The sequence below is a fragment of the Camelus bactrianus genome, chromosome 21, assembly GCF_048773025.1.
Source record: "Camelus bactrianus isolate YW-2024 breed Bactrian camel chromosome 21, ASM4877302v1, whole genome shotgun sequence".
Lineage (NCBI taxonomy): Eukaryota > Metazoa > Chordata > Mammalia > Artiodactyla > Camelidae > Camelus > Camelus bactrianus.
Genome location: NC_133559.1, coordinates 25,590,447 through 25,605,985, shown reverse-complemented (window position 1 = coordinate 25,605,985; position 15,539 = coordinate 25,590,447).

The following is a 15,539-nucleotide window of genomic DNA, read 5'->3' as shown; positions in this document are numbered from 1 at the left end:
AGACAGGAAGGTCAGTGGGAGCCGGAGGGGGAGGCTGAGAGGACAGATGGGCACACACTGGCACCTGGTTATGACCCTAAGACTCTGAAGTGATGCCCCTGATGGGGCTTGTTTTCTGACCTCATGACCGCCTTGGTCTCTGAGGTCCCAGACTAAGAACCTGAGGTCAGACTTCTAAGGCCACATCCTATCTTGTCCTGGTTTCCTTGTTTCCTTCCCTTAGTGCTGCTGCCTGGAACCCTCTGCCCGATGCAGCAGGACACTGGGCAGGACCCTCGGCCCGTTCTGGGAAGTGAGGCTCAGTGGCGGAAGCAAGTCTAGCTGCCCCGTCATGCTCCACTGGAGAATTCTGACCTGTCTCCTGGTGGATGTGTCCTTGTTAGCTCATGGCCGATCCCCCTCTCTCTGGCCCCACACACCTCTCTCCCATTCCCTTCCGCACACTCCCCTGGGCCTGTCCCTATCACCAGTGCCCAGAGCTGCTCACTCCTTTCTCTTCCTCCAATATCCCCACTTCCTCAGGCCAACATGCCAACACTGGATGGACAAGTTCATGCTGATGTGCAGATGGAGGAGGCAAGACCCTATGGAGACACTGAGGAATCCAGTGCAGGCTAATTATGGGCGGCCCCTTCAAGCCAAAACTCTTTATCCACTCGCCATTACTCAGAGGAGAGTCTGGGCCCTACACTGGGAATGGGGAATGGGTAGGAAGGTCACCTCTGATGGTGACACTGGCCCCTGCTCACTATCCGGGGGATGAGCCGCCACACTGGGTGTGTGTTTGTGTTGGGGAGGGAACCCAAGCGTTAACAGGATGTGCAGAACCACCTTCCACAGGGACAAAAGCTGGAGGTCAAAGGAAAGACATTTTCACACGTCAAGGACTGGCACTCATCTGAGTTCCGCAGGTCTCAGGAACAGAACTCCGGGAGAAGCTGAGAAGGCAGATGGTCACCTACAGAGTTACCCCATCCCCGCCTTCACCTCCCTTTTAGATCTAAGCCTTAATACTGTCTTCAGCACTGGCCTTGGATGTTCTGGGCATTCAGGCTTTCTTTTCTCAAAGATGTTTTTTTCTCACACACATGAAAATGTACATTGTATGTAACTGGATGTCAGAGTGGAACTCTTCCCACCAAAGGTTTGATTGAGATGCCAGTGGGTGGAAATCAGAAAGCTAAAGTGAATTTGGGATTGGTCCCTCTTCCCTGGCCACGTGCAGGGAAATGTCCATGGGGATACAAGAATGTCTGTTTCAGGATTCAGGAAGCCTTTCCCCCACTTCGTAAAATACAAATGGGTCAATAATTTGGTGAGGGTTTGGGGAGGAAGAGTTCCTTGGCAAGAGCTGTTGTTGAGACATGAATCTCTCACTGCAACAAGCAAAAGAAGAGACGGCTGTGGGGCTCGCGGGACTGGCTGTCTTGAGTCCTGTCCAATGGTGCCACCTGGAGGCAGGAGAAGACCCCAGGCCACGAGGCTGGAAGTGGCCTCCAGATGCCCAGGGGCTGAGCAAGGAGTTCCACAGGATTCCTGAAATAGAGATGAGGTGCTCGCCTGGATGAAGGGCTGGAAAAGCCCCCAGAACATTCACAAAAGCAAGAGCCAGTCTGAAGCTTCCCCCTGCTCTCTAACCAATGTGAATTCCCATTTCGATCCTGGCAGCTAGTGAAATGGCAGCTCTCAGGGATGGTGGGAGGGAGGGTAAGAAGAGTAGGGGGGTGTGGACAGAGAGGATGCTGCCCACTGCCCCACTGCTTCCAGCCTGAAGTGGGTCTGAACTGGAGGAAGGCAGAGGGTAATGCTGTCAGACTGGCAGTATTTTGATGATCACTCACTACTCGCATTCTAATTTCTGAGTTGAAACTATCTGTAACAGAGTGACTATAAAACTATCACCTAAGAACGAATGAAAAAGCAACAGGGCTGACCCAAGCTTTTATCTAGGGGCTGGGAAGATTTCTCCCCCTGAATACATTTTACAGTAAAGGGATACTTGAAGAAAAAAAAATCAAAGTTACTTTTTGGGCATAAACCATGCAGCATGCTTGTTAACGAACCAGTTACTCATAGAAAAATAATCCATGGAAATGGAAGGACTCCAAGAGATCTGGCCCAGTGTCTTTATTTCCTAGATGAAGAAACCAAGTTCACAGAGGACGAGTGACTTGCTCAATCACACACAGCAAGATAGAGATGGAGCAGCAGAGGCACTGGGAGCGGAGCTCCTGGCTCCAGCCCAGGGTCCTGTCATTAGGACGTTGTCTCTCCTCCAGAAGATCTGCACCTGTTTCCCCAGGAGCGAAGGGGTCCCCTGAAGTAGGGGTCCTCAAGTTGCCTTGATGGTAACAATCACCTGAGCCACGTGTTTAAACAGACTCCAGACCGACTGAAGCAGCCATCTCCAGGGCGGGGCCCAGGAATCTGCGTCTTTAACAGGTTTGAGTCTTACCATCTGGCCCTTTTGGGAAATGATGCAGGAATGAAGGTCTCTGGGAGGATTTCAGGCTGGAGGCAGCAGGGGAGGTGGGTGATCTGGCAGAGCCTGGGGCACCATCATCTGCTGCCCTTAACAAGCCTGGCTCTGGATTCGGTGTCCTTGGGGCAAGCAGGCCAGAAGGCAGAAGATGGGAGTGTGAGGAGGACCAAAGGTACCTGGTGTCTCTGGGTGGGATGGAGCCAATAAAAAGGTCAGGATGGGGGGACCTTAAGGCTACTCTTCTAGTAAATGCTGGGGGCGCATTAAAGCCATCCTGATAGAATGTATTGGAAATGGGTTCCCCTCTCCCCGTAAGGCCAGGGGTCTGTGCTCTCTTTGAAGGGCCCCTGCCCTCAGTGAATTCAGGGCCCTGAGGCAGAGTCACCTCCCTCACTGCCTGGATCACCACTGGCTGGACAGGCCCGCCGCAGCTGGCACCAGCACATGTAATTAAGGATGGGCTGCCCCCTGCTCGGCCCCCTTAGGAGCACAAGTTAATTGAGTGGGGCCTGAGCACCGGCTGATTCCAATTACTTCTGATGCAATTAAGCCTTCTCCAATCATTTATTAACTCATGCAATTGACACAACAGGTTAGCAGCCCTGGAGAAGAGGAACAGTTTTTTCTCTTGTTCCCTGTCTCCTCGACAGCAATCCTCAGGCAAGGCTGACAGGGATCTGAGGAAGGCGCTCCTTTTACTTTGACTGTCCTTATGGCCATCACCAAGCCCTGACCCCCAGGATGCGGGTGGGAAGAGTTCATGGTCAGATCGGTTCGTTTGCCCCAGATGGGGTACTGCAGTAGCAAAGAGGTATGTTTGAGAAGGAGCCTCCCTAAGAGATACAAGGAGTGTCTGCAAACCATCAACAGGGTAAAAAGAGAACCTCACTGTAACAATGGGTAATAAACAGGTGTTTTATGGAAAAAAAGAAAAGGCAACCCAAAGGCTAACAAGAAAATGAAGAGATGCCCAAACTCACTAGTACTCTGAGAAATGCAAATTGAAACCACAGTGAGCTGTCACTCTACACGAGCTGACCGGCAAAAATTAGGATGCTGGACAATGCCAAATGTTGGAGCAGATGTGGGAATTCAGGGTGGGGTGTAGCTAGGGCAGCTGTTAGGGAGAAACCTGCTACCACTTGATCATATTAAGTTCACACAAACCCCATGAAACAGCAATTCTGCTCCTGGGTCTACGTCTCCAAAATTTCTCAACATATCCATAAGGCGCCATGCCTGAAGATGTTCATGACTGTGTTTTATGGTGCCAGGGAATTGGAAGCAAGCTCGGTGATAACCACTGGAGAGTGGAGAGGTAAAATCAGGCAGAGGCGCACCTCAGAGGACAACGCAACTGTTGAAAGCAATGGACCAGCTGGACCATAGCAACACAGAGCAACAAGGGTAAATCTTAGGGCGCAGCTAAATGGAAAAAAAAAAAAAACACCAAAATGAGGTGTATAAAGATATATAATACTGCTTACATACATTTAAAACGCAAGCATACAGATCAACAATTGACATTTTCAAGAACACATACCAAAACAAAACCAAAAAATCCCCACGCTCATAAATACAGAGAACAGACTCGTGGTTGCCAAAGGCGGAGGCTGGGGGGTGGGAGAAATGGGTGAAGGGGGTCAAAAGATACAAACTTCCAGTTGTAAAGTAAATAAGTCACGGAGAAGTAATGCACCAGAGAAGTAACGCACCGCATAGAGACCACAGTTAATAATACTCCAGTGTATATTTGAAAGTTGCCACAACAGTTAGACCTTAAAGGTTCTCATCACAAGAAAAACATTTTTCTGTAACTATGTGTGGTGACAGGTGATAAGTGGACTTACTGTGGTGATCGTTTTGCAATGTACACAAAATATGGAATCGTCACGTTGTACACCTGAAACGAATACAATGTTGTGTGTCGATTACACCTCAATAAACCAAACCAAACCAAACCAAAACACATACCCCCCACATGGATACATATCAAATATGTTAAAATGCTGACTAACATACTCAGTCACATAACATACGCTGACTGTGGAAGGAGGAGAATGAGAATGGGAATAAGAATAAAAGAAACAAATAAACTAACAAACCAACCAGGAGAGGGGCCATGCCCCGAGTCGTGAATAGTAACATGGCGTGTCTGAGAAGTAATGCTGAGGAGTATGGTTAACCTTCTACATCTGAGGTCCAACTTGAACAAAAAGAAACAAAGGGGTCTCTCACCACCCCCGGGAAGCCTTCCAGGATTGATTTAATGCTGCACATTCCTATTTGACCTTCCTAGCTGTTCTCAGGTAACTGTATTGTTGATACACTGGTGTCAAGTGGGTGTATTTGGCCTCCTTCTTAGATTTCAGACCATTTGAGGGCACAGACTTGGAATCTTGTGTCTTCATAAAGCTCCACTCCAGCTGCCTGGTGTTCTGCGCATCATAGACACAGAAATGGCAGGTCCAGTGGGGAAGCTGCTTTGCATGCAGAGTGCTGTCCCGACGCATAGGCTTCCATTCTGGTCTCACTTGCTGCGTATAGTGGAAAGAGCACTGGGCTAGGAGTCCTAAGATGTTGGTTTAAATTCTGCTTTCTCTACTCACTGCTTGGGTGATTTTGGACAATTAAGGTTCATCTACAAAATGAAGGTAAATCATATACCTTCCCTTACAGGGTGAGGATAATGGGGAAAGAGTGGGGGTTATTTAAAATGCTGCAGCCTTCTAAGGAGGGTTCCCGATGTCCTCTGTGCTAACAGGAGAGACGGCCTTTCGTGCTCACTCATCCCTTGATGAGTTGGCTCTACCAAGGTCTGGGAGCAGACATGGTAAGAGCTGGACCACTTAGCATAAGAGAGAGAGAGAAAGGAGTTTATTGGGGTGTTGCAGGCGGCAGGCAGACCAGAGAGATGGGTCAGGGACAGAGAGGAGCCAGAAAAAATGGCCAAAGCTGGGGGACCCTGTGGAGTCTCTTGGCCAGTTAAACACCCCAGCAGTTAGTATGTGAGAAAGGCTTTTAAGATTTTGGAGGTTAAGTTTTCTGTATTGCCTTCTCAAACTCTTGGTAACTCACAGGTGTGAGTGATATTTTTCTTATTTGTGGCAATCAGATGAAGGTGCTGAGCTCAGACCTGGGTGCGTATCCACGGGACACAGATACCACTCACAAGAACTATTCCACGTGTGCAGGAGTTTAGAGCCAGGGGTGACCGTGAGAACGATGGCTCTCGGGACAGAGTCTACCCTCCTATGAGCGCTGGAGCGGGGTTAGAGCCAGTCCTATCTAGATCCTTAGAACACAGGATCCCAGCTCTTATGTGACAGCCTCTTCTCTTCTGGCCTTGCCCTGCCTCCCAGATAAAATGCGTCCCTAAGGCTCCTGACCATCACCTTGACTAGCGTCCTGGCTGGGACCTTAGTGTCTCAGCACGACACTCACGGAAGCTATGCAACCCCCCTCACTTACTCTTCGTCTGCTAGTTCCTGAGCACTAAGTGCCTGGCATTGAGCTCCACCCCAGGGACACAAGGAAGAAGAGGCAGACTTCCCTCAAGGAGCTCACAGGGGCAGGAGACCAGTAAACAATAGTGGCGTGGCCCGTCCGCAGGTCCCAGGACCCCCAGACGGAAGGCCTGGGGGTGACCCTGCAGTGCAATCCTGTGAACTCCCTGCAGCAGGAGGGGCCGCTTGTCCAGCGCTCGGGGTCACCAGCGAATGTTTCTGCAGGTAAACGGCAAAGACGAGAGGGCCCTGCCCCCGAAAGCCCAGGGCCGCCCCACAGGTGCTGCCTGCAACCCTGGTGCCTCTGTGTGAGGCGAGGCTGAGCTCACCTCCTCCCTGACCGGGGCGGCACAGAGATGGGCTGCTCTGCCTGGTCCCCCAGGAAGGACTCTGCTGATCATGGACGAACAGCGGGCGCATGTGTGTAGGAGGCCTCATACCTCCAGAGCCGGACAGCCTGGCTACAGGCCCCTCGGGCTGGGGAGGGGGTGCGAATTCGATCTAAAACCCCCTAAACATGCTGCTTTGTGTCTGCCAGCAAATCCTCAGCCCTAGAACATAGTAGATGCTCAGTTCATGCTTGTCAAACAGAAAGTAGTGAATAGCACACGCCAAGTTTGTGGGGAATCTTCCTCACCACTCCCCCTGCCCCCCACCCCACTGCCCGCTGTCCCTGCTGCAGAGCATCACTCGGGCACCTCCAGCCCCACCTGCCCCGCCTCACAGCCTTCCCTGAGCTCTCTGCCTGCAAACCCCACTGTGCCAATAGTCCATAGGATGCAGGGGACTTAATTATGTGTCATTTTAGATGAGTGTGGGCGCTTTTGTGCAGATGACGCTCGTCTCTGCAGCTCTTGGGGTGGGGGTTCCCATCATGGACGTGTTCTCTCTGCTTCAGAGAAACAGCCGCGGAGGCCAGTAAACGTGTTACGGGCTTGGTTCACCTTGGACTTGGCTTTCTTTCCCTTTCTGCCTTTCAAAACAATGTCCATCACTGCTGACAGAGTTTTCCTGTGTTCATCTTGTTTCATCTCTACGCATGGCAGTTTTTGATTTCTCTTGTTTTACAGAAAATATTAAGTTCAGGAAGGCCAAGTGGCTTGGCCAAGGTCACACAGCTATTTCGGGGAGAGCTGGGACACCCTGCCTACAGGTTCTTCCATGACCAGTGTAGTTCTTGCTCTGCAGGTAACACATGCCCTGTGCCACGGGTCCCGTCTCTGCGCTGCCCCAGCTCTCCTGACTGCACGTTCCATTTTCTGACCTGACCACTCACAGGAAGCGCAGGGGTACCTGTGTCTTGGGAAAGGGGTCACTTTTCTGTTTCATAGCATGCGTTGTTCGCCACTGTAAGTTTGGATTTCTCTCCATCCATATTTGATCTCTACTGTTGTTCGCAAGGTGTTCCGAGATCCCCAGGCATCAGGCCTCCAGCCCAGTGACGGCTGAACAGGCTTGTTAGGAAAGGCAGAGGCATCTGTGGGGTTTTTTTCTCCTTGCTGGCAAGAGGTAGGCGGACTGGAAGAGATCCAGTAAGAACCCAGGCCACTGAAGGGACAGAGTTTGATTTTCAAGGCCAGATGGAGATAAGGAGGGGCAAGACGTTAGGCTAACAAGTGGGCCCGAGGGAGCTGGCCTGTGAGGGTCTGGTCACCGAACCCTTGGGTCATCAAACTCAGAGCAGCAGGAAGGGGGAGGCTTGCTCAAGGCTTTCCAAGGGGACAGGATTTGAAGTAAAGGGATAAGAGTAGACCGAGGAAATTTTGCAAGGCAAATCTCACAGGCCCTACACAAACGTAACGGGAGATTTGGAAACTGTCAACCCATGTGGCACAGGGACTGGCTCGGCGTTACTGAGCTCCCCGTCTCCCGTCCTCCCGCCCAGAGACCTGGCGCATTCTTGCCGCCAGTCGGCTCTGACCGGGGTCAGGCTGAGGGCAGGACGAACGTGGGACAAGGCAGCTTCTGGGTGTGGAGACCTTAAAAACAGCACCAGAGTTTATTGCGAATCCTTAATCACGTCAAAGAAAATATCCTAAAATGGGCAAGAGGGCCCTGAGGAAGACTCTCAAAAGTCCATCCGCAAGTGGTCAAGGGATGGAGGCAGGAGGCCTTCTGCTACTCACGTGGGCGGGGGCAGCGCTCCCTGGAGACCACGGGAGGCTCCGCCAGAGCCCCACGGCACGCCCGGCGCAGACACAGCAGGGTCTGGGGGGTGTCCAGCAGGCCCCGCAAGGACGGCATCCAGCTGGATCAGAGTAAACCTGTCCCCGGGCCACATGGAGCGCAGCTCCCACTCCCAGGGAGCAGAATGGGAAATTCACCTCCAGATCTGCCTCCTGCTCTTAATAGTTTACACGCACACGCTCAAGGCAACTGCACACCACAGCATATGTGGTTCCTATTCCACAGGCTGGGTTTGGTCATTCTCAACTAATTCTTTGGGTGTCCAAGTTAAACTTCTCTAAAAATTGACCTACTTGACTTGTGAAGTACCATGTGGTGCAGAGGGAACAAAACCAAGGAAGAAGCATCTGTACCCCAGTGACTCACACGTCTGTCTGCATTACATGCTCTGGTTTCTCTGGCGGTGGGAGGGGCCTGTGACGGCTCTTCCAGCTGAATCTTTATCACTTTGCACCCTGTAGGTGGGGTGGGGAGGCTTGTGCTGACTCTAAATCGCAGCTTCCAGCCCTCCCTGACCCAAGTGGAGTTGGAGACAGGAATCTCACTTCATCCACTGGTACCTGAGGGCTGAAGTGGGTGAGAACCGCACGTGGTCAGCTTACCCATCGGGGAAACCTCCAGAACAGGCTGATCCAGACAGCCATACTCTTTCAGGAAACATGTTAAAAGAGAGCAACTTTACAGTTTTGTGTGTGTGTGTGTGTGTGTGTGTGTGTGTGCAATAGGAAAACATACTGTGTAACAGGAAAAGATAGAATGTTGATAGCTTTTCCCTTCCTCTGCTTTCTGCTAAACCATGTCTACCAGCTCATCTCCTGGACTGGGCAGTTTTGGAGTAAAAGGTAAGTCAGGAGGTACCGTGTTGCCTGAATTGAAATGACCTAACCCGAATACACTTACACAATGAGAGGAGAGGAGGAGAAATTCGAAAGCCAGCATGAAAGGTATTTGAAAAACATTCCGGAGAGACCGCAGGGAGGAGATGTGAGGCGGCTGCCGTATGCCTGAGATGTTGGGAGAGATGGAGATGGGGAAAGAGGAGTTTTAAGTTTTTTATGTATTATGAATGAAATTTATCCCATTGGGATTTCCCCCAATCTCCTATGGAGGTTAAAATTGCTTTTCCAGATAGGTTTGGCATATTGGAATTGAGTTTCTTTAAATGAGAACCTTGAAGAGACTGAGCCCACAGGGCAACTTTTCCTTTTCTTTACTGAGTTATAATCATAAAGGAGGGCGACTTGTCCAAAGGAAAAAGTCTATAAATAATAAATGTTGGAGAGGGTGTGGAGAAAAAGGAAATCGTCTATACTGTTGGGAATGTAAACTGGTGCAGCCACTATGGAAAACAGTATGGAGGTTCCTTAAAAAAAACTAAAAATAGAGTTACCATATGATCCAGCAATCTTAATCGTGGGCATATATCTGGAGAAAACCCTGATTTGAAAAAGTACATGCACCCAAATGTTCATAGCAGCGCTATTTACAATAGCCAAGACATGGAGGAAACCTAAGTGTCCATCAACAAATGAACAGATAAAGAATGGAATATTACTCAGCCATAAAAAGAATGAAATAAGACCATTTGCAGCAACATGGATGAACCTAGAGATGATCATACTAAGTAAAGGAAGACAGAGAAAGACAAATGTCATATGAGATCACTTTTATGTGGAATCTAAAAAAGTGTTACAAATGAACTTATTTACGAAACATAAATAGACTCACACACATAGAAAACAAACTTATGTTTACTGAAGGGGGAAGGGTTGGAGAAGGGATAAACTGGGAATTGGGAATTAATAGATACACACTACTGTATGACAGATAATAAGGATCTATAGGGAACTATATTCAATATCTTGTAGTAACTTTAATGGAAAAGAATCTGAGAAAGAACATATATACATATGTATCCCTGAATCACTTTGCTGTACACCTGAAACATTGTAAATCAGCTATACTCCAAATAAAAAATGTTGCATGTCAATTTTAACTTGAAAAAAAGGCATGAATAGTATCTACCATAGATATCATTACCCACGACAGCCTTTTAAAGTGGGAGTTATTATTTCCATTTTATAAATGAGGAAACTGAAGGTCAGAGAGATTAAGGAACTTGCCCAAAGTCACACATCTAGTAAGTGGCAGGGTCAGGATCTGGACCCCGGTCTACGTGACACCAAAGCTCATTAACCGCTGCACTCTGTTGCTCGGCAGAGTAAGCCCTCAGCTAGCGCTACTATATGTTGTTTCTGGAACAGGAAGATCGACTTTCACTCAAAAGAAAGGAACGCTTTTTAGAAGCGAGAAACTGCAGCGACAGAGTGGTCCAGAGACTCAGGAGGCAATCACAATTGGAGGTGTTTAAGCATTTGATGGGAACCTGAACTTGACTAGGTGGTTGAAATCGTTGACTTTTATGGTTCCTTTTATCCAAGGTCTTCCTGCTAACACTTGTGGGACCCAGGGCAAGATGACAAATGGGGCTTCAGACCGTATGTCTAAATATTTCAAAGTGAAACTCAAGCTAGCACCTGTGAAATAAGAAGGGTTCTGTCCTCCTGCCTTGATAAATATACTTTACAACACCTGGACATCCAGGCTCAACTTTAGAAAGCCAAGGCTACTTGGAGTTCCATGCTGAGATGTGGCAGCGTGGGGCTAGCCAGCCTAGTTTCCAGCCTGCCACCCACCCTACCCCTCTTTCCACTCCAGACTTGGTCCTGTACCTGTGGGGGGCCTCATGTGCATGGAGTGTGGACACTCCAGACTGACAGTCCAGGCTCCATTCACTGTCCCCAAAGAACTGCCTCTTGGCCACCCCACACAGAAATATGCACACCTGCAGAAGGACAGACAAGGGGGAAGAGGCCTGAACAGGCCCGGGAAGCAGCTCGAGGCTGTTCGGACAGGGCCAGGGCGTGGTTTAGAAGGGAAGGCACAGATGCATTCTCTTGACCCCACAGGCTTGTCCTCACTTAGGAGGGGCATGGCCGAGGAGATCCGGGGCAGGGGCCTTGGCTGGGTCTAAGGGCCTCTTCCAATATGAGATTTCCATGATGGTTAGTTCCTTGGGTCTTACCTTTCTTCTGGATATTTATATTATCTTGAGTTTAAGACCAAAATCCTCTGTCTGGGACAAAGACATCTTAGGCTGGATGATTCGGAGCTGGGCATTAGGGAAGCTTTGCAAGGCTGTTGGACTGGGTGCAGTGGCCTAAAAAGGACTATGGCTGGAGAAACCCAGACAAAATAACTGGTGGAAACTCTTTCTTTCTGTTTTTGCTCATTTCTCCTTGCTTGGCTGCTCATACAACATGGTTTACTTAAGAAAATATTCTGGGCTTTGGGGAATTTGCCTCCTTTATCCCACAACTTTCTTTCACTGACCTCACCTCTCTCCTCATTCTCTGATGTTCCACAGGCCACCGTCTTTCCAAGTCTGCCCTAAATCTGAACTGCAGTTGCCTTCTCCCACCCCTACGGCAGATCTTTTCCACAGCAAATATCTTAAACAGAAATTCCAATCTGAGCGAGAGCTGACTGCCATCTCCCCAGGTGGGTGGAAGGGTGCATTTGGTCTTTTTGGGGTGACAGCAGCTACAGAGCCCAGGTTTGCCTTGCTCACCAAACCAACTCTCCCTTCATGCCAGCTTACATCTGCAGGGGGGTTGACGGGGCTGCTCAGTGCTGGGTTAAGAGTATAGATTCTAGAGACTGTCAGTCAGACCTGGGCTGAAATACTGTTCCATGCTTTGTAACCTTGGACAAATTATGTAATCACCTTGGGCCTCAGTTTTCCATCTCCAAAATCTCTAAAATGGGGTTGATAATTTTAACTATATTAGAGGGCCTTTAGGAAGACTTCATGAAAAAATTCACAAAAAGCTCTTAATTTTGCAGTGGCCAGCACAAAACAGCTGCTCAAAAAAAAAAAAAAAGCCAGCTGTTGTTATTAATCCTTCCTACTTCTGTTGATGATAATCTTTCCACCCCAAGGCTTGGAACCTTGGTGTTATCTCTGACCTCCTTTAATTGTCTCCTGCATTTAATTATCTGTCTCTTTCTTTCTATGCCTACTGCCACCATCTGAGTTGAGGGTCACATTTCAAATAGTTTGTTCTGCCATTTTTTCTGTGTGCTGCTGTATTCCCCTTTCTAAATCATTCTTTGGTCATGTTCCCTCCCTCCTCTAAAACATTCTGGCCTCACCACTGCCCACTGCACAGCCCTGTTCAGCCCTCCAGAATGAAGTCCCAGGCCTCCTTTTCTCCGTTACTTCCCACCATCCAACATGAGTCTTTAGCTCAAACCAGATTGGTCTGTTTGTGAATCCTGCTGGTCAGCTGTCCTGGGTTCAAGTCCAGTATGCGTCATTTACTGGTTGTGTGACTCTGGACAGGGCTCTTAATTATTTTAGAGCCTGTGTTCTCACCCTGCAAAATGGGGGGGTGGTGGTAATACCACTTAATTAGAGAATGACTTTATCTTCCTCCTAGGGCAGGTGTGTGGACCAATGAAGATAATGTGATAGCACTTTGTAAACTTAAATCACTCTGCAAATATTAAATTTTTAGTTCTTGTAGGTCTGGTCCAGGATATTATTTGTCCTTCTATTTTAAGGGACACCTCCTGGTTGGATGATCAGATCCGGGACTTGACAATGTTTTAAAATAAGAAAAAGGAGGAAAAAGAAGAAAGAGGATGGTAGAAGGAGAGAAGAATCTGATCTCTTCTACAAACACATTTGAAGATTTTGAGGTGAAGTAACCAGAAATTTTCACTTATTTTAAATTGATCTGATGGCCCACCAGAGCCATCACTGGGCTCACAGAAGAGGGGCTGGTGACAGACGTGTTCACAAGGAGACCATGCTGTCTGTATTAGCATGGGGCTGGAGGTTGAAGGCTGACAAGTGCTAATGAAGGAGGCTGTTTTAGGGAACATGGGAGGCTAGAAAGGTCTGAGGCCTGAATGTGGTGCCCAGAGGGGGCCAGTTGGTTCTCTGTGCTGAGTGAGCACACTTGAGGATTCAATGACATCATTATGGCAAAAGGCTTAGCAGGTGGTTATGTGCTGCACAGGCACGTGGCTAGTAAGACTGAGCCTGGAGATCCCTCTCTGCTGCTGAGCTGAGGCTCTGATGGGGAAGCAGAAGAGCCGGGCCTGGGCTGAGCCCACAGCCTGGGTTGGGTTTCCGGTCAGATTTGAGCTTCACCTTGTGTGTGACTCTCAGGCCTGTGGCCCTGGTTGGCATCTGGCCCTGAGTGTCCTTCTTTAAGCTGATCCCCCTTGTGCTGGCTCTGGATCTGCCTTGGGGGGACCTGGGACCCCAGTGCTGTCACTGCCACCCTCCTGAGGGTGAGGACCTCTGGGGGTGGGAGGAAGGTGCGTCCACTTCAGGTTAAGTGCCTGGTGGTTCCGGGAGCCTCTGTGATGTGTTAGTGGGTACCAAGTGGCTTTTTAGATTAAAACGACATGACATCTTTTTTCCAACCCAACAAATTGGTCAAGATTAAAAAAATATATATCACGAAGCATTTTTTGGCCAGGGGGTGGGGAAATGGTCACAAGCATACACTAGTGAAGTGGAAACAGGCTCGATCTTTCTAGAAGGCATCTTGGCAACATGTACCAGTCTTAAAAGTCAAGGGCCCAGCAATTCTACTTTGCATATTTACCCAAAAGAAGTAATTATGGCTACATGCAAACTTTCAGTCAATAGTGTTCACTGCAGCATTGTACATGAGGGGCAATCTGGAAGCAATCTGACTGCTGAACAGCAGGGGAAAGTTAAATACGTGCTGGTACACAGAGGGTACTACGGGAAAATACTATTAACATAAATACTGCTGAGCAGCAGGCTACAAAACAGTATTACTAAATGACACTAAATTACTAAATGACAAACATGGATGTGTATAGCCTGGGGTAGGGGAGGGGGGATCTGAAATAATATATCCTAAAATGTTAGTTTTTTTAAGGGGTGGGATTATGGGTTCTTATTTCTCCATTGTGCTTTTCAGTGTTTTCCAAGTTTGAACTCATATACGCACTTTGCCTGGTGAAGAAGTGATTGTTATGAAACAAAATAAAACCCGGACTCCGGCTGGGGTGCCCAGGGCCTGCAGTCCCAGCGGAGCGCAGAACTCCCAGGCACGCCCCAGACGGCGATCTGCAGAATGAAAACCCTGGGGGATACCTTTCTGATCAAGGACTGGATATTCTCTCTGTTCATCAAAGGAAAACCTCAGCTGGAAGATGTGGGTGTGGAGGGGAGAACGGCCTTCAGACAGACTTCCACTCACAGTTTTGAAACGCCTGTATTTATAGCCTGTGCGGTGACCTTTCTAGTCAACCGCAATTTATGGCTTCTTAATTGGTTTTCCTGAAACAAGCAGTGGTAACTTATATTCCAGGCGAGGGAGGAGCGAACCTCATCAGAGGCAGGGGTGAGGGCTGGGGGTGGGTGGGAGGGGCAGGACCTGTTCTCTTCGCAGCCTCCCTGACACGCTGAATTACGGCGTCTTGAATTAATCTGGTGAATCACAGCAGGGAGCTGTGAGAGGAGCTGGGCTCTAAACGAATAATCTCTTGATGTTCTATATTTATTTGTCCTCCCGCAGTGACGTCCACGGCCAGTTTCTAAGGTTGGGCAGCTTTTTTTTCCCACATTTGGGACCACCTGCCTGGTAACCAGGCAACAGAAGAGTCCAGCTTGCCTGGCAGAACTGAAGAGATAGGGGCGGGGAGGATTCAAGTCATTTGTTAAGTCAATGAAATAAAATAATCACAAGGAAAGGAAACTGGAAGGAATGCCCTAAACCCTCAGCAACTAGCTTTTGTAAACTACAGTGTGTCTCAATTCTGGGCTGTCTTCTATATGAAAGCAATGCAGTATCTTTTTGTTTTCTCTACATATAACAGGAATTCAACAAACGTTAGCCTGTTTTTCTTCCTAATTTTGTTTCATATGTGCAGGGGTTTTGGCTTCACAAGATGACAAGCCCTGCAAAGGACGATGCCGTGTCGGGTTTTCTCTGGATTTGGGTATGTAGGTATTTGGGGCCGTGCTGGACACAGACTAGGAAGGGAACAGCAGAAGGTTACAGCAGAGGGATACCTTCGATGCGCCAGGCACTGCAGCTGCAAATTTAGTTCATCCTCACAACAAATTCTGTGATGCATAACTGTATTTATTTTCACATAAGAGTTTCAGAAAGATTAAAGTAACTTTTAGCCCAGGTCACTCCACTGGGAAGCTACAGAGCTGAGCTGTGAACTTAGCAGCATGGCTTGGATCCCACACTCTTTTCTCCTCCACCACTGATCTCCAAGAGGGGACACTGGCCCAGGGGGAG